The sequence below is a fragment of the Rhipicephalus sanguineus genome, chromosome 8, assembly GCF_013339695.2.
Source record: "Rhipicephalus sanguineus isolate Rsan-2018 chromosome 8, BIME_Rsan_1.4, whole genome shotgun sequence".
Classification (NCBI taxonomy): Eukaryota; Metazoa; Arthropoda; class Arachnida; order Ixodida; family Ixodidae; genus Rhipicephalus; species Rhipicephalus sanguineus.
The window spans coordinates 168,153,018-168,172,887 of NC_051183.1; the positions used below are offsets into that span (position 1 = coordinate 168,153,018).

At 45.1% G+C, this 19,870-nt stretch overlaps 1 protein-coding gene across 2 annotated transcripts in view; it reads right to left on the minus strand.

Annotated features, from left to right (window-relative positions):
* The window catches only part of LOC119402467 (methylosome protein 50), a 191,424-nt gene that overhangs the window by 136,270 nt on the left and 35,284 nt on the right, over positions 1-19,870 (minus strand). The gene's annotated exons all lie outside the window — the stretch shown is intronic.

Consider the following 19,870-nt stretch of genomic DNA (forward strand, 5'->3'; position numbering starts at 1 on the left):
ACAGGCGTGACGTCCAGTTTCTTTCCTTCCCGATAATGCTCGCATTCAACCAGTCTATAGTGTGATTAGTCGTGTCCGCATGCTCCGCCAGTGCATTAGATGCCACTTTCTTGTTTTTCACATCGTTCTGATGCTGGCGCAGGCGCTGTCTGAAATTGCCGGTCTCCCCGATATAAACACTATCGCAGTCCGCACAAGGGATTTTATACACAACACCAGGAAAGGCTTCCTTCGGAAGTTTGTCCTTCCCACCAACAAGTGTGTGCCGTAACTTGCGTACAGGCACGTGGGCTACTTCGGCGTCGTAGCTACGCAGAACGCGTGACAAAGTCTCACTTATTCCGGGCACATAAGGAACAGCTGCGCGTTTTCTCTGTCGGACACTGGCAGGCTGTGAGGGAGCAGACATGCGATGTTCCACCGCATTAACAAACGCTGGCGGGTAACCGCACGTCGAAAGGTCCTCCCGAACCATCTTTACATCGGCGTTCAGGTCTTCGGGATTCGTGCAAAGGCGATTTGCACGGCCTAACAAGGAGGCAACCACTGACCTCTTATGAGTGTCAGGGTGAACAGACTTGAAGTTCAGGTACCTGCCAGTGTGCGTGCCTTTTCGGTAGACAGAGAAAGATAGCGCTCCATTGGCCCTTTTAACAAGAACGTCCAAAAAGGGTAGCCTCTGGTTAGCCTCCATTTCCACGGTGAACTGAATGGTGGTAGATTGATTGTTGAGGTGTGCCGTGAATGCTTCTAAAGCAGAGCGCTCGATGACACAAAAACAATCATCAACATAGCGAAGGAAAATTCTTGGAGATGGGCTGAAAGAAGCGAGAGCCCGATTTTCCAGCCATTCCATGGTTAGGTTCGCAGCAGTCACCGAGACAGAGGCACCCATAGGTGCTCCGTGAACTTGCTTGTAGAAGACCTTGTCGAAGCTGAAGTAGGTGTTGGCAAGGCAAAAGCTGAGAAGCTTTCTCAAATCCGGGACATCGAAGGGAGACCTTTCGGCAAGATGCGGATCAGCTTCAAGAGCAGCAGCACACGACTCAACGGCGAGATCAGTGGGAATGGAAGTGAACAAGGAGACCACGTCAGATGAAACCATCACCTCGTCTTCATCAAGGACCAAGGAGCCGACTTTTTCAACGAAATGGGTGGAGTTGAGCACGTGAGTGTTGCCTTGTCCAACTAGGGGTGATAGCATTCTATGAAGGTAGCCGGATAGCTTGTGCAGGGGAGAACGGGTGAAGTCAACTATGGGCCGAAGAGGGACATCCGGTTTGTGAATTTTCGGCAGGCCATACAGAGCAGGGGCCGAGCCGTTGTGACATAGAAGCGAGTAATAAAGGCCTTTGTGCTCAGGCGGAACAAAACGAAAGACGTCCGAAAGGAGCTTCTGTAGTTCCTTCTGTACCTTCAACGTAGGGTCACGTGTGAGCCGTATGTAAGTATCCTAGTCTTCAAGTAAATCCAGCATCTTTCCTTTGTAGACAGCAGTATCCAGGACTACCGTGGCATTTCCCTTGTCAGCTGGGAGGATGACGATTTCACCGTTTTCCCGAAGCCGTTTTATAGCGCCGCGCTCATCAGCGGAAAGAGGGGAAGGAAACTTCCTTTGGCGCAACCGAGACAGCACCCCGACAAGGCAGGTACGGGCTTCATCCCGGTGAGACTGATGGACTTGGTTGACAGCGTTTTCAGCAGCACAGATCACCCTTCTAACGTCCGACGCTGGTCCAGTATTGAAGTTCAAGCCAAGCTCGAGAACAGAGGACTCAGCAGGATCCAGTCTGTACGTAGAAAGGTTGTGTACCATCACTGTCGAGCCTTCAGGGCGACGCAGCTTGGTTGATCCTGAAAGTCGGGCAAGCTTGACTTCATGCGCATCCTCGGCTTCGAGGGAACGTAACTTGGCCTGGTGATTGGCGTAAAGCTGGATGCTAACAAAGTGGTCCGGGCAGTGGAACTCGAGGTGACGCCGAGCAAAAAACGCTTCGTTCTCAAGTTTCCGGATGTCGTCACGGCAATTATTAATCCTTGCTTGCAGCAGAAGTCTCTCGGCCTTTGCGACGACACTAAAGCCAAAACTGGAAGGTACTGGCCTGTTCAGGTGCAGCGAACGAGGAATGAGGCCTTTCCTCTTGCAGGTGAGGTTGAAATCCAGGTGAGATTTAAAAGCAGCCACACGGGTTGTCAGCGAAACGAAACGACGGATGTCGGTGATTAAAGATTGGCCATACGCCCGGCGAAGGTTGATGAAATCGAGAGTTCGACGGAAGCCCATCTGGTCGGGACGAAACATGAAGAATAAAAGGCAACCACCGACCAAATAAATGTTTTAAAAAGAAAGAAACGACGTTTCCTGTTCCTGAAACCGAAACCGAAACCTGTTCAACTGTTGTCTATAAGTTATATGTTTTTCAATGTGTTCTTTATCTGTGTATAAGTCATATGTTTTTCAAAGTTATCTATATCTTAAGCTAAAATGTCGTTCATTGTAATAGTTGCATGGATCCATACTAGCATTCTGCTAAGGATCCAGATGTTGCTAACATGTTTTTCTTTTACTGTATTTCGTTTAATAATCATAAATTTCAAAGTTCACACCACATGAATGTGCTTTGGCATGCAAGCTGCTAACAGTGGCTGTCAGTTTCATGTTGACTACTGCTATTTCACCAGCACTGGCTATGATAACACTTCAATTTTCAGTGCAGATTGGAGCACTGCACGGGCGCAGGTCTACCCGAAAACCCGGGTCCGGCCCACGGGCCGGGCCGGGCAAAGTGCTTTTCATGGTGGGCCCGAGCCGGGCTCGGGCCTGAAGCTCCTGGCTAAGGGCCGGGCCCAGGTTTCAGGCGACGGGCTCGGGTCGGGCCGGGCTTGGACTTTGCTCAGTTCTTAAAGGGACACTAAAGTGAAACACTGAATCGGTTTAGGCTGATAAATTGTACTCTGAGAACTCGAATGTCATTCATTTCACCACCATAAGTTTATGAATAGACGAGAAAATCAAGCTCAAACTTCCATTTTTAAACTTCACGCTGAAATCTCTGCGCGTGACGTCCCGGATTTCAAACTGTATCGTATTTTCAAGACATTGGCTCAAGGAAATTTCCTGAAACTTGGTAAGTTAAGTCTATGGCCCGTCAATATACTTCATTTTTACCAATTAGGAACTATGTAGGCCCCAGTAGACGCCGTCAGAACCTATGACGTCATGGTGTCTGCTGCGCGAATTTCAAGGTGGGCCCGCACTTTCTCTTTGCGCGTTATCGCGTTTACCAAGAGCCTTATCGCGGCGACCGTGGTGATTTCGGTATTGTAAAAGAGTAATTTAATGATAATAGCAAAATCATTTTTCTCTTTCGTGTCCTTTTAAGTTTGTTCGACATACATTGCGCATACATATATGTTTCACATTTAACCTTGAAAAACGCTTTTTTTTTTATGCCAGGAAACCTATTCGGAGAAGTTTTATTAGAGACAAGTACTGAACTTCTTTTGCTGCTTGCATATGGTGCTTCTTGATTTATCTAAAACGGGCGAGCTAAAAGCAAATAGACCAGGCACTTATAAAGTTAACACCTCCCTATTCTGTGGTTTATTTGCATATGCTAGTATTTTATATCCAAAATGTTATTTTTTAATCGCAGTAATAAATGTAAAATAATAAATTTATACCTATAACTTATCATCGTAAGAGCAATCTCAGAGATCAAAAGCGGGAAAACGTTCCTGAAAGTTGCAGTCCTCCACTAAAACAAAACGACTGCACGGAGACTCGTTACAGTGAATCCCTATAAAGACACATTCGTTTTCCGTGGCTCCTTCACGGCTCCCAGTGGTCACATGTGACACAAGATGGACATGTGCAGATTGCTTTGTGTGCCCACATTGTTAACATATGAGCTTTCGTCTTGTTCCGCTATATCACGGGTCTCAAACTCTCTCCAGCAAGGGCCAGGACAGTGACGAAGGTAGGAGCTGGAAAGGGGAGTGGGGGGAAGAGGTTGTACCAAATGTCAGCTAACGTTGCCATTTGAAAGACATTTTCCACATCTCATATATGGGTCATTTCTGAAGGGTATTTGGCGGCAGGATTCCAAGAACATACCGATACTTATCTCCGAAATGACTAAAATCTGGGCACCAATTCTGAAATATAGAGTTTTGTTGCACGGTTATGTATCAGCTCATGGTGGCCGCAGGGGGTACCTCAAAAAAAAAAAAAATGCTTTAGACCTGTCAGGCCTGCGTAGCTTAAGAACATACTTATAAAGAAAATAAGAAAATGGGACGAAGACAGTCATGTGCGGGCCGCATGTCTGAGGCCCCTGCGCTATATGGTGCGAAAGCTACATGATACTGCTGCAACAGCGTTGGAATGTGTAGGAGTAGCATAGGTCCATTAAACAAGCCATGGGGCAAAGTATATTCGCTTGATGAAATATCTGGCTTGAAAAAAGACAATTATGAATTTCGTGCCAGGTGATGTCCCTTTATCGCGAACTATATGCATCGAATGAGTAAAGCCCTAACCGCATGTACGCGTTACAACGTGTCAGCGCGTGGCGTGCCCTCTCCATATGTGCGCCCTCTTCTTCCCCAGAATGAGCACGCGGCGCTGAGTCTACACACCACTCGCTGACGCGTTGTAACGCGTACGTGCGGTTAGGCCAGGGACCCTGAAATGGTTTTTTGAAGTTTTGTCAGCGTTTAGGCAAGAGCATCCCTAAATCATTCGCACCAGAAATTAAGTGACTCACCGTGTACCAAGGCCACTACGGACAATTATATCTATACCCTCCTCCTCACCACTGTCTTGCACCCTCAACTCACAGACACTCTGGCATCACCGGCGATCGCAGCGCTCTCATGAGCGCACTCGACGGTTTGAGCTTCGCCCAGTCATGACCTCCGATATTGCGCGCCGACAGGTTGCAGGCAATCTCGGAGGCCCAGTGTGCCCGGCAGCACGCAGTCTGGCAACAAAGACGAAGCTCGCGGAGTGGTTGATATCTGTTCCGACAGGTGCCGCCATACTACCAGCTGATCTTACTTTCTTCTCCTGTACGGCGACAACCTGCAAACGCATGCGGACAAACAAAAGGAATTCGAGAATGATTACCGATAAGCGTAAACTCGGGCAATGTGGTTGTGTCTTCAGGGTTGAAGTTACAGCCGCAGACACGTGGATCGTGGCGTTGAACGGATAGCGAGAGCGCGATGCTCATTGCAGCGACGAGCTGAAGGGATTCCGCTCGCCAGATGCCTCACAAACATTGCACAATGTCGCAGCTACAAGACACCCATTGCTAGATATGTGGTACACAACACGGCTAGGGAAATTCATTTTGTCCAAGAAAAGAAACTTCGAGATAAACACTGTCACTCAGCTCACGTCAACATGGAGCAGGTTGTAACACAGGCAGACGACACTCGTTGCCCACAGGAGGTTTAGTGACGTGGACTAGACATATCCAATCAGATCAGTCGCCTGCGTGACGTCGCGCTTCCAATACGACGTGCACTGGAAGTGGGAGGGATCACAGCTGAGGCGCTGTGATCGGTGGCGATTCGCAGCTTTAAAGCCTTGTAATAAGTCACACAGTTTATGCACATAGCTTAAATCGGCCTGTAAATGATCCTTAAGACTTGCTTTACCGGACCAATGTGTTCGTACAAAATCGTCAAAACCATTTCAGGGTCCCTTTAAGCGTCGACAAACTTATTCGCGCCTTTATTACCACACTGGAACGAAACCTGAAAAGAGATCAAAATCGCTACGTCCACCTCCTGCCGGTCCTACCCGCGTAGTCCAATGACCACTTGGAAAATCGAAGAAACCAGCCTTTGAGGACACGCACACAAGAAGAGAAGACACACACACACACGCTGGGTGACCAATGACCACCTTCTACCAATACAACATCGTCAGGAAGGCATGTACCATTGTAATATAGAAAAAAAGAGCACGATGCCAACCATGCATAACATACATTGCTGAAAACTGCAAGGAGAAGCCCTCAAAAAGGAGTTTTATAGATGACATTGAAGAGTGGCTCGACGTTCGGGAACGAGAGAAACGAAGGGATGAGCTGGACAGTTAATTCATTCTACAGAGCTCCACAAAGGCATCCTACATTTGCTCCAGGGGCGGAGGTTAAGAACAAAGACTGCCGACGCCGAGCAGTGCGATAAACTTTAGCGCAGCAGGATATGTCACGCACATGGCGTGCTTCAAGCCGGCATCTCTTGATAATTAGATTTCTTGCACAATAACATGTGAAGAAATAAAACTAGAAAATATGCAGCAAAGAACTTATAAGCTGTATGTACCAGCAGTGGTGTGATATATGAAAATAATGCAACGACCAATATTTTTTTTCTTCCTTTCGCATGCTTATACGTATTTCTAAGAGCACACGTGGTGCACGCGGTTCGTTATAACTTTTATCTAAATTAGTGTATTTACAAAAAAGTACTAAATATGGCTTTCTTCCTCTATTTTTAAAAACGTTAACCGTACGTTAGTAAACAATTACCGGCCCGTATCCTTGACGTCGGTTTGCTGTAAAGTTCTGGAACACCTAATAGCAAAACATACTCTTAGTTTTCTCAATTCTAACCAGTTACTTTGTGCAAACCAACATGGGTTTCGGCATGGTCTTTCTATGGTCACACAACAGAAACGCTCCATGATTTCTATAAGAATATCGATGCCCTTTTGCAGATGGATGTAATTTGTGTCGACTTTAGGAAAGCCTTTGATAAGGTTTCTCATCGTAAATTAATTTTCAAGCTTGATAGATTAGGATTAAGCGAAGAAGTATTAAAATGAATAGAGGCCTATTTACGCGTCAACAGGCTGTAAAAATTGAAAATTACACTTCAAGACCACTGCGCGCGTATTCGGGGGTTCCCCAAGGATCTGTTTTAGGACTACTTCTTTTTCTGACATTAGTTAATGATCTATGTTCGATAGTTGAGGCTCCTATTAAAATGAAACTTTTTTCAGATGATTGCTTGATTTATTCCTCAGTTACTTGCGAAGGTGATCAAATTAATCTGAACAGGCGCTTACAGGCATTAGATCAATGGTGTATAAAATAGGACATGGAAATAAACTATAGCAAGACGACATTTACGCATATTCACTCAAGTGGGCGGGAATTGTCCTTCATGTATCACATCGGAAATCACCCTTTAAATAATGCCACTTGTTTCAAATACCTAGGAGTTAGTATTATGCACACATTGAAATGGCACTCGCATATCGATAACATCTGTTCTAAGGCAAACAAAAAACTGTATTCCCAAAGAAAGAACTGGAACATGCCACACTGGATGTAAAGCTAACTGCTTACAAAACATTCATACGTCTTGTCTTAGAGTACGCTAGTGTTGTGTGGTCGCCTCACCAGAAGGTGTTGTGTACAAAAATTCAGAGAATACAGAAATTAGCAGTCTGTTTCATATGCGGTAAATACCGACCCACATACTCCGTCACGGCTTTGTTAAAGTCCTGTGAGCTTGAGTCTTTGGAACATCGCAGGTGCAAACATCGACTGAAATTTCTTTTTAGGATTATAAGCGGGCAAACAAAAATAAATAAGGATTTATATCTTCAGCCACCTGGAAGGCGTTGTGATCGTCTTAATAATAGTAGAGCAATTCAACCTTATTTCACGCGCACGAATGCTTTCCGCCACTCCTTTTTCCCAGACACAATAGAAATGTGGAATAGTTTACCCAATGCGGTTGTTCAACAAACAACGTCAGTGAATTTCAAAAAACTGTTAGACAGTTTTCTTTGTAGTGATGCACACTAAATTCTGTTGCGACCATTTATTCATTGTTTTTTATCTGTATAGTCACTGTTTGTTTCTTATTTTTCTGAGGTTGGTTATTCATCTCTTATTTCTATGTGCTTTTGAATGTTTCTTTTTTCTTCGAATGTTATGTATTATTTGAAACCCTCCCTGTAATGACCCCAAGCACGGGGTTGACAGTATCAAATAAATAAATAAATAAATAAATAAAAATTTATCTTGCTGTGGCAAGGTGCTACTATGCTGAAGACAGGTGATACATATCCAGGAGGGATACTGAAGTCATGCTGCAAATAACTTTCCTTGCTACAATACCTTATACAAAACGCTCTTGATGATCCCCATTGTACTTGAAGCAAAAATGGGTACAGCATACCACTGCCGAACAAACATTCATTCTACCCAGTACGTCCCCTCAACTGTTTACACCGTGAGCCCCTTCTTACAAGAAATTACCATAGGTTAAAATATAATTGTTAGCCAAACATGCGCCAACAAAGTGTAGATATGTGCTACTTAAAGACACCTTGCTTTCGATTCCATGTTCGGGCAACACCATCTAGACTGGGTCGGGCCTCAGTCGGGCCTGATCTGTGGTCGGGCCAGGCAGGGCCGGGCCCGGGTCCCACTTTGAGTCGCCGGGCCGGGTTCGGGCAGGTAAAATTGAACGAGTTCCGGGCCCGGGCCGAAAATTGCGGCCCGTGCAGTGCTCTAGCGCAGACTGCTAATCATAGCAGTAGTCGGAGCACATAAAGCGTGCTCCGACTACTGCTATTTCATTATGGGGCGTGTCAAACTCAATGGTGGCTGCCCAAATGAGCATTTTGGACCTCACTAAGCTAATGATGTTTTATATTTGTTCTCTTATCTGCATTACTTGTGTGAACCAGATAACCAAAATAAGCAATGCAACCACATGAATGTGCTTTGGTGTGCAAGCTGCTAACAGTGGCTGTCAGTTTCGTGTTGACTACTGCTATTTCACCAGCACTGGCTGTGACATGACTGATTTCCAGTGCGGACTGCTAACGGAGCCATAAAGTGTACTCTGACCATAGGTCGGCAAAAATGGGGAGCTCACTCAGACTCACTCATGAAATATATTTTGCCTTTAGAGCTCACTCGGACTCAGACTCACCAAAATTTTACACTGCTGGACTCCCTCGGACTCAGACTCACTGAATTTTTTCTCAGCCGGACTCACTCGGACTCAATCTCATCAAAATATTACTCACTCGGACTCACTCAGACTCAGACTCACGGCTCTATCTGAGTCTGAGTGAGTCGACTCATGAGTCTGTTAGCATATAATTGGATTTTTTTACCATGGTGTCAATGCTCTTTAACACCAATATCTCGCATAGTTGGTGCTCTACTTGGCACCTTTTGATCTCGAACCTTCAAATATGAGTTATCAGTGGTTGCAATCCAGTAAGAACATTTTTATTGAAACTGGTGACTCACACAAGATATTTTTATCAAGAACTTCCAGTGAAAGAGCTTGCGGGGGGGGGGGGGGGGGTCAACCTGCATCCCTCCCCCTTCTACGTAACTCACGCCTCTGATTAATAAATATTGAGCTGATGTATGAACCCTAGTGCTTTGAAGTATATGTGAGTCGGCGGGAGTATAAACGTGAGATAGTAATGCTGAAGTTGTGTAGATAGAATCACAGGTCGGCTTAGAAGTGTGGAGCTCACTCGGACTCAGACTCACGAAAATTTCCCTCTACCGGACTCACTCGGACTCAGATTCACAAAAATGTTTCTCAACCAGACTGACTCGGACTCAAGCGCACCAAAATATTACTCACCCGGACTCACTCAGACTCAGACTCACGGCTCGATCTGAGTCTGAGTGAGTCGACTCACGAGTGAGTTTGCAGACCTATGACTCTGACTACTGCTATTTCACTATAGGGCGTGTCAAACTCGACGGTGGCTGTCCGAATGAGCATTTTGAGCTTGCCAACGATAATCAGAGTTAACAATAACATTTAAGTTCAGATATGCCAGCACTGAAATGTGTTTCTATGCCACTTCTCAAATTGAGCACGATGTGTGCAGGACGTTGCTTATCAGAGTTGACCTTCTATGAAAGGAATACACCATAAATGGAACTGCTTATATATTTGAGAGGTCATGGAATGGATGGTTGGCTGTTGCGAACCCACCGACAAAAATTTGGTAGCCCTAATAAGGGCTGTTTTTTTATTAATAAGAAGCCGCTATGCTTCGTCGAGTGGCTCAATGCCAGACAGCTAGCAGTGTCGTCGCTTTCTTCAGTCACCCAGCTGGATGATGATGGGTTGAATGTGCTCACTCCCAGACATGTCAAGTCTGAACTTTGCCTTCGAGTCCATCACGTGCTGAAGGCTCTTCCTCCAGTCTTCCGCCGTTACCTGCTTGATTTTATCTCTCAAGATGGCGTCAACCGTGGACAGCTTGAAGTCTCTGTTGTCCACAGCGACGCCATTTTTGACCTTGGCCCACACAAGCTCAATGGGATTAAATCCGCAGTGGTACGGCAGGAGCCCGAGTACCATGCAACCGGCCCTTACATCTGTGTTGTCTACGATGTAGCTCAGAAAGCGTGACTTCACAGATGCCAGCAGCTCAAGCAGCTGCTTCTTTATCATCCTTTTACCGTAGGTGATGTTCTTGCTAGTGAGCCACTCCTGTATCTCTTCCTTCTTCCAAGCCGTCGTCGGCAATTTCTCTTCTCGCCGGCTATGGTAAGGTGCATTGTCTAAAACAATGACGCTCCCAGCTGGCAACTCCTGCAGAACGTCACTGAACCAGCCCTCAAAGCAATTGCCGTCCATTTCCTCGTGGTAGTCGCCTGTCATTTGGCCTCGGAATACATTCAAGCAGCCGTCGACGAAGCCATCCTCGCTGCCGACGTGCGTCACGATCAGGCGCTGACCTTTCCCAGAAGGTTGTTTTAGACCCGTCGTCGGGCCATTTGCTCGAGCGAACAGGCATCTGCGCTTCTGCACCACGGTGTCTGTCCACACGATCGAACGAGTATGTCCCGCCGTCACCCATGTTTCGTCCAGGTAGAAGGTCTTTCGGCCTTCCGCCCGGTAACGCTCCATGTCACGGAGGTAGCGATTCCGCCAATCGGTGATGTCATCCCGGTCAATAAGCAGCGAGGTGCGGCTTCTCTTTTCATGCTTGAAGCCGATCTCGGCAAGCAGGCGATGCACAGTACACCGCCTTAGTGATGGGGGTTCCATACGCTCCGAGAACTTGGCAGTTATCATCTCAACCGTCGGTATCTCGTTGCGGCGAAAGAAATCGTGCACACATGACCTCAGTGCGCACAACGTGAAGCTGTCAAACTTCGCGCTGCGTCTTCTCTTCTGCACACTGCGTGGGCGCTTTCGCGAGGGTGTCGTCAGTTTGCCACCCGAAAAATGCGAGGCTTTTAACTTCCTCCCTCACCCTGAATACAGTCCTTTTGCCGACACTGAACATGTCGGCGACAAACTTGCTCGTGTCCTCCACGCTGCGTTCAGGCTCCCTGTTGCGCCAGTACGTGCAGCAGTGGAAGATCATGTTGCGTGATGTGCTGTTCAGGATGAGGCCGCTCTTGTTCTTGCCAAAGCTCCTTGGTGGTGTGGCCATCAAGGCGACACAAGGCTCGTTCGGCAAAAAAGGATCACGTTCCGATATCACCTAACTGGGCTCCATGGCGGAAAACTGGCACGGAATGCCGTGCGCCAACGTGCGCAAACTCACGAGATTGCAGGTCCGCAACCGGAAAAAAAAAAAAGACTGACACATTGAAAAAAAAAAAATAACCTTGTGCAAACACACAAAAAGTACATATGAACCTTATGGTATCAGCGACTGCTTTATAATTACACGCCCAGTGCCGTCAATCTTGCTCCGTAGCAGACGACGCACAGCGTTGTAGAAGGCACGGAGTTATTTTTCCCTCGCGATCCGGCATGTGCTGTAGCATTTCCATCATTACAGTTTTAACAAAACACTCGTCACGATACACAAATCTTATTTATACCGACAAATACGCGTTTTAGAAGCAGTCACAATTTTTTGAGCGGGACTATTTCTTTAGTCGTGGAGGCAATTGGATGCTGCGCTTCGGTCATCTGGACGTGCTGCCTTCTAAAGTTGTACCCGACTATAGGAAAGGCATCGAATTTTTAGTGCTGCCTGAACTTCCGAATACTGAGTCTGTTTGGTGTCGTATAAAACTTTCTGGTTTTGTGATGGTAATTGGTGCTGTTTATCATCCACCCAGTTCTGAAGATGTATTTTTCCATATTGCAGAATACAGAGCCCGTAACTGAACTAATAGTAATAAATGATCATCACAGGCAATTTCAATGCTCCCTATATTGATTGGGACTTGCTAACTTCAACACGTTGTGTAAAGGCAACATGAGAATCCTTGATTAACATGACTGTTTCTTTTGACTTAACACAAGTGCTTGAACGTCCAACCAGAGATAACTCTGTTCTGGACCTTGTGTTCATTAACGAAGAACTGCTGCAACATGGCATTGAGTGTGACATAATCAATGGTTTATCTGATCACAAGGGTGTGTTGTTGCAACCAAACGTGACTCATGAACCCTGTAACCCGAGATTCAGCACCGTTACTGATTTCACGCATGCTTACCATCATGCAATTGTAGAATTGTTAGAATCCTCTTTCGGTAGTTTCGTGGCAAGCAGTGAATCATGCAGTGTTGATGCATTGTTGGAGCAGTTGTACAATTTCATGCGCACCTGTGTGACACAGTTCGTCCCTCAAAAATGTGTAAAACATAACCCGAAGCATCCTTGGTACACACGTGACACAATTCATCTCATACGGCACAAGCGAAACCACCTCGATCCATTCCTTTTTTCGCTAAAGTCTGAGCTAAGGACAAAAATGACAGAAGCGAAAAACTTTTATCACAACACGACATTAACAACGTTCATGAAAGATAACCCATCAAAATTTTGGAAATCAATACTTCCCTCTTCTCGTGACTCTACAGCATTCATTATCAACGATCAAACTTGCACTGATCCTGTCGCCATTTCTGAAGGCTTCAATAGATACTTTCGCTCTGTCTTCAGCCAAGATGATGGTTCTCGTCCTGCTTCTATACGTAGCTCGGAATACGCGTTGCCGGGTCTCGAGGTAACTCACACTGGGGTTCGTAACCTGTTGCTAAAAATTGACATGACTAAAAGCGCGGTACCTAATGCCATACCCAACATGTTTTTGAAGAGATACTCAGAATGGAATGGCCATTATCTTACAGTGATCTTCAATAAATCTCTGGACACTTCAACTGTTCCCAAAACTTGGAAAATTGCCAGCGTCGTTCCGGTATTTAAATCTGGTGATAAGCAGCTTATAGTAAATTATAGACCAATATCTCTTATTTCGACATGCTGTAAGCTTCTTGAACACATTATTCACAAGCATATTGTCCATTATTTAACTGTCCACAATCTTCTCTCACAAAGCAAGCATGGCTTTCACTCTGGTTTCTCCACCGTCACGCAACTCATTGAGTTTACACACGACATAGCTTCTGCACTCAATAGTCACGATCAACTGGATGCCATTTTCATTGATTATTCGAAAGCTTTTGACATGGTCTGCCACGAAAAGCTTCTATGTAAACTGCGAGCAATATTAAAAGGGTCTCAATTAATAGACTGGATCACTGACTATTTACACTTAATATCTCAGTTCGTTAGTTTTAATCGCACGCATTCTTCATCGGTAACAGTCACATCTGGAGTGCCTCAGGGCTCAGTGCTCAGACCTCTGTTATTGGTCATTTTCATTAATGATGTAGTAAGTGTTATTATTAACACCAACGTTAAGTTGCGTCTATATGCAGATGACTGTGTCCTCTACCGCACTGTTACTGATGCCAGTGATCAACAAGAACTAAACAAGGTATTTTCAATGTTCTGCAAATGGAGTGATATGTGGCAAATGAAAATTAATTTTACCAAAACAGTCACCATGACTTTCGGTAACAAAAGAAGGCACTGAATTACTCTTACAATGCCAATGGTAGTTACTTGTCCCAAGTTAGTGACTTCAAATACCTTGGTGTCATTTTCTCACATAACCTAAAATGACATGCCCATATCAACCATATCTCTGCAAAAGCGCTTCGAAAACTTGGTTACATAGAGCGAACTTTAAAAAATGAAACGTTGGAATGTAAGCTGACTGCCTACAAATCACTAGTTCGTCCAATACTAGATTACGCTTCAACTGTATGGACTCCTCACCTCACGTGTGACATAATGCAGCTAGAATCAATCCAGAAAAAAGCTATCAGATTCATCTTCAGTCGTTATGATTGCAGCTTCTCACCTTCATCACATGCTCACATCTTATCGTTGCAGACTTTGGAGCATAGACGCAAACTCGCGCGAACGCGTAATTTTGCTGCACAAGATCGTCCACACGCCATCCGGTATTCAGGCACCCTTCTCTTTTGTACCCGCTAATACACGTATCACTAGGCACACACACAGACTAATTATTATTCCTTTCAGGACACATATTGACTGTTTTAAATTTTCGTTTTTTCCATTCACTGTTGAAATCTGGAACAACTTGGGTGGTTCACTTTGCGCATTGACTCATGAAGAGTTTGTTGTGAAACCCCGTATACCCATCTAGTTTTAATCTTTTTTGCATTGTTTTAGCGGTTGTTCTTTTCTGTGTTCCCATCAACATCTGTACTCACACCTGTTGTACAGCTATGTGAGCATATCATATCTTCATCTCTTTGTATAATTTTTCTTTCTTTTGTGCTTTGTACTAAAATATGTACCCACTCCTGCTATGTCTCGAATTGAGACAGCAGTATTTATAAATAAATAAATAACAAGAATGTTTCCTCATTTTGGAGCTCTGTGATCGCCCTTGTGATGATGAGTTATAGGTAAAAATTCATTATATTACATTTATTACTACGATTAAAAAATTACCATTTTGGATTTAAATTATGACAAATGTAAACAAAATACAGAATATCGAGATGCTAAGTATATAAGCGCCTGGTCTATTTACTTTTAGCCTGCTCATTTCCACAAAAAAGTAGCCCCATATGCAAGAAGCCAAAGAAGTTCAGTACTGTCCATCACAGAACTTCTCTAAATCGCTTGCCTCACATAAAACAGCGTTTTTTCTAGATAAGATATGTGGGAGATATATATATATATGCACAATGTATGTGGAACAATCTTGGGAACTGAGCAAAAACCAAGCGTGGAACGACCTGAGCCCGCCACCTTGAGCCCGGGCCCGACCTTAAGCCTGGAGCTTTAGACCAGGGCACAAAGTAAGACCTACTTTACCCGGCCCGAGCCCACGTTTTCGGGTAGGCCCGAGCCTGTTCAGTGCTCTACTACGTCGGTTTCAATATCAGGACATGCGACTATCAAGAGCTGCACCAATTTATGCCGGCTCGATCACTATATAACCTAGAAACTTTGCCCAGTGCAAATGACACGCAGAACATGGAAAAAAATTTTTTTTCATAGTACCAAGCAAACTTTTGTATGTCGCAATCTTCATTTGTGGAAGATCAAGTTGTGCGCAGTGCCTTAAAGGGACACTAAAGAGAAACAATGAATCCATTCAGATCGATAAATTGCGCTCTGAGAAGTCTAATGTCATTAATTTCGCCGTCATAGGTTTATTAATAGAGGAGAAAATCAAGTTCAAAGTTTCATTTTTAAATTTCACGCCGAAATCTCCCCGCGTGACGTCACGAATTTCAAAGTGTATTTATCATATTTTGGCGCCATTGGCTCAACAAAATTACCACAAACTTGGTACGTTAAGTCTATGGCCCTCTAAAGGACAATGTACTTCATTTTTACTGATTAGGAACTATGTAGTCCCTAGTAGGCACCATCAAAACATGTGCATTCTAAAAAGAGACAGGGCGTGCAAACACGGACACAAGAAAGAGATCAGGACACCACAAACGCCGACTAACAACAGAAGAGACGCACAACGGCTGAAAAGAAAGAAGGCACGAAAACTTATCTGCGCATGCCCATGCAACCGGCGAACCTATCAATCCGGCACGCGTGGTGGTCTACGTGGAAGATAACTGTTAAGGCATTTGATTTCATCTTTATGCAAGTTAATCAATGGTTGGCTCACGCATGCGCTACCACTATTCTCGATATGCCATGCTTCAATCACCAGGCGCGTTTCAGGCTCTTTTTAGAATGAATACGTACCATCAGGCTCTTTTTAGAATGAATACGTACCAACTAGCTCAGCTCTCTGTTATTCTAAGATACAAAACATGTGATGTCACGGCGAATGGTGCGGAAACTTCAAGGTGGCGTTGCCACCCACGATTTGTTTTTGCGAGTTTTCTCGCTTACTAAGTGTCTTCTCCCAGCAAACTCGGTGTTTTTGGTATCGTGAAAGAGTACTTTACTAATGTGAGACAAATCGTTTTGCTCTTTAGTGCCCTTTAGACTGTTGCTGCATGGCCATTGGGGGGAGACTGTGATAGGAAGAGTAGCTTGAACAATACAGAACTGGTCAATGTATCTTGGCCCGTTCCCCATATGAGAGACGTGCCAAGCTGTCAACATGGCAGGTCACATGCACACACAGTGGTGCCAATACCTTAGTTATGCTGAATACGAGAAAAAAAAGTCAGCATCCCATAGGTGAAATGGGGCCAAATGAAGCATGCCTGACCTACCGCTTTTCTTTGGCATTGCGCAATGCTCCTTCCTAACGTAAGCATTCCGGGGATGGCCACTACCTATAATAAAATATAGGTAGTGGCCATCCCCGGAACGCTGTTTTTGGGCTGAATCGGCATGGCGTCTGAATTGGCAGCACCTAACACGGGTTAGGAATTCGATTTTCTCCAAGACGGAATTTTCTTGGAATGTGCAATTCCTGATACTAACCTTGCGCATTGTCCAGCAGACCGCTTTTAGTACGCCAACAGGAAATACTTCAATGAAGCGGCCATAGCAAGCGTACTGCTTCCCAATTGTTTTTTGCATCGTTATTAGAACACATTCGTGTGCTTGAGGTCACATTGGGCAAGCATGGGCGCGTGGCCTAGTAGTCAAGGCATTCATTTTTGGGGCCGGGCAGACTGGTGTTCAAACCGCAGCCACGGAAAGAAAATGTATTTTGTTTTATTTATTATTTCTTTGGTGCAAGCCAGCTGTGGGTGAGGAGGATTTCTGGAACACAAGCTTGGCAGGTTATTCAATACAAGCTTCGCTTGAAAAGTGCATCGTAGGAAAGAGCGAGACGGGGTGAGGTGTCCCAACATGATGTTGCCATGTTTACTGCCAGACCAAAAAAATTTGGGCCAGAAACGCTTAACTGCCTTGTAAACCGGTGGTATAGGTAACTTTGGCGCAGTTGGTTCTAGGTCAAGTTGAATGCGCGCAGCGAAGCACAGAGAGATGGCAAAATGACGCAGTTGGACCACCACTGTTAAGTGCATATTATCAATCATAATGTAGTTCAGCGCAAAAAACAGGCAACAGACGAGCGAGAGGACAAGTTTTCCAGTATGTGGACAATTTTTTGGTTTTTCACTCGGCAGATTTGGCAGGTTGCGAACAGAAGGCCATGTCTATCTTGAAGGTCTTCCAGGACGAGCTCCAACCCCTTGAGGCCGCGTATGAGCTCCCTGAAGGTGACACCATCAAGTTTCTAGACTTGAGACTGTTTTTTTCGAGACATCACACCTGTTGGCGGCATGAGCCTCGTGCCCAGAAGCCATTGCTGCCCTTCTCGTCGGGGCACTTGAAGCTAGGGAAAAGGGCTATAGCGCACTCGGCCTTGCCCTGTGCAAGTCGTGTCACCACAAGGTGGATGACGCCTTTTTAGAGCAGGTGTGCCGCCTTGGGTCGCAGGTTACACGCCGGACGTGGTGTCGTCTGTGACTGAAGGCCTGCTTAGGGACGTCAGGGACCCCAGGAGGAAGGAGGAGCGCAGAGTGAGATGGAGGGCGCAAGATAAGAAGAAGACAGCTGTGGTGCCCTATGTGCATGATGTCTCGCACAGGCTTAAGAAAATCGGGGAAAGCGCTGGGGTCCACGTGGTTTTTTCGGCCCCTGAAAAGCTTTCGAAAGGGCTTGTGCAGTTTGACCTCTCGGATGAAAGAAAAAAAGAGGCTGCACCACAGACCATAAGCGAAAGTTCGTTCCATGCGTTCAAGGCGTTTTGTACGCCATTCCTCTGACGTGTGGTAGAAAGTACGTGGGTCAGACGGGACGTTGTCTGAATGAGAGACACGGCATCCACGTACGGGACTGCGAGTGGTGTAGGCCCCTCTTTGAAAACACTGCGGTCCTTGCACGCAGTCAGGACCAAAGGGTGAGGGAAATCATCGAGGCTGAGGAAATCAAACAGACTGGGGACGCATGCATAAGCATGCCTTCCTTGCATCTTTCTGACAAAGAGCTTTTGTTTTTGGCGAGACATGGGAGGGGGGGCAGTGTTGGCACACAAGTGTGACTTATCGGCACTTTTCTTGATTTTCACCTTTTGGTTTTTACTTCCTGGTTTTTTTCTTTTCTTGCTTTCCCTGTGTGTATATATACATGCGTCCCAATCCAATAAGCTTTAGTTGGAAGAATGCGCTGTGTCCTTGTCCTCTCACTCGTCTGTTGCCTGTTTTTTGCGCTGAACTACATTATGACTGACTCGTTCCAACTCACCCAACAAGCAACGTTGCAAAGCATATTATAAACATATCCATAAAGGCCAGTTAGGACACGGCAGTGTGCAGATTCTACTGGCAGCTGTCCCTCCCATAGTATCAACTCGCAATGTACATCCAGGCTCTGGTGGGAAAAGCCAGAATGTGGATTGACATTCGCAACATTTTTGGCCTTTCACGATTTTGAACTTAAACTTATTCACCAAAAAGATACAAAAGTCATAGAAATACATGAGATGAATATGGATGCTTGACATCATGACCGTACAGATTCCTACATAAGTATAATAGAGATACTATATGTTCACAACAATGTCAGTATTTTTTTTAATTAACGCAGGCAGGACACACTGTGCATTGCAATGGTATTAAATGCAAATCTCCGTAACAATGGTTCAGTTTAATTAGAAATAAAATGTATTTACGACATAATTGAATTTCCACAGTTTATGAGCAGGTTAAGAAGCACAATTCGATATTTGTTAAGAAGTGGCTTGGTAAGCGCTGTACAATTCGAACTCGACAAAAATCAAATTTCTTGCTCTTACAGAACTACAAGTGTCATACGTATGGCCCCAAGGCAATGAGCCATATGAGAACAGACTATGAGACATTGCACAATACACAGTTCATTTAGATCTCCAACTCGGTACATCAAACAACTGGCTTGTGGCTTAAAGTGAACAAGGAATTACCGTGTGTTTCGTGGGCAGTGCGTTCCAGTGAAACCAATTACTATTGAGCTTCATGCCTCGGTCAGCCACACCAAATACTTCATTTGTACACTCATGCGTGTGCAATTGAGAACAGTGTCACCTGGTTCATGACAGGAGTCAAAATGGCAAAAGATTGATCATTCACGTACCACAAAGAAAAAAAAAGTGGGTCCTAACCAAGGAGGTTACTAAGAGCAGAGGCGACACTTTGAAAGTGACGCCTGTCACGGCCGTCTTGCTAGGGGAAAGTTGCAGTAGATGAGAGAACGTGTTGTCCTCACACTGCGGTTGTAAGCGTGTTTAATCATTGCACCATGTTTTTATAGAGCATGGTGCATAGGGGTTATGAAAAGTAAACCACCCATTTGTGGTTCAAGTGGCAGAGCGACTACCCTGTACGGGGTTCAAACCAGCTAGAAAGCTCGACTTTCTCAGAATTAGATTTCCTTATGGTGTTGTGCCACAAGTGAGTGGATTTTCATGAGGGAGTTGGCATACACGTACGTCAATGTAGGGAGAAGGAACACACATCATTGTGAAAATGGTTCGTAGCGACACGTTACCATTTCTTATGTTTTGGCGTCATGTTTCAT